Genomic DNA, 383 nt, shown 5'->3' on the forward strand with positions numbered 1-383 from the left:
CCAAGGGGTTTTTTTAAAAAAAAATTTTTGGTAAAAAAAAAAAAAAAATTTTTTTTTTTTAAAAAAAAAAAAAATTTTTTTTTTTTAAAAAAATTTTTTAAAAAAAATTTTTAAAAAAAAATAAGGGTTTTTTCCCCCCCTTTGTTTTATATATTAAAAAATTTAAAATTTTTAAAAAAAAAAATTTTTTTTAAAATAAAAAATAATTTTTTTTTTATATATTAAAAAAAATATAAAAAAAATATTAATATTTTTTATTAAATTTTTTCTATTTTTTATTTTTATTTATTTATTTATATATATTTTTAAAAAAAGGGGGGGTTTTTTAAATTTTTTAAAAAATTTTTTTATATATTTTAAAAAAATATATATAATTTTAAAAA

This window comes from Penaeus monodon, chromosome 15 (assembly GCF_015228065.2).
Source record: "Penaeus monodon isolate SGIC_2016 chromosome 15, NSTDA_Pmon_1, whole genome shotgun sequence".
Classification (NCBI taxonomy): Eukaryota; Metazoa; Arthropoda; class Malacostraca; order Decapoda; family Penaeidae; genus Penaeus; species Penaeus monodon.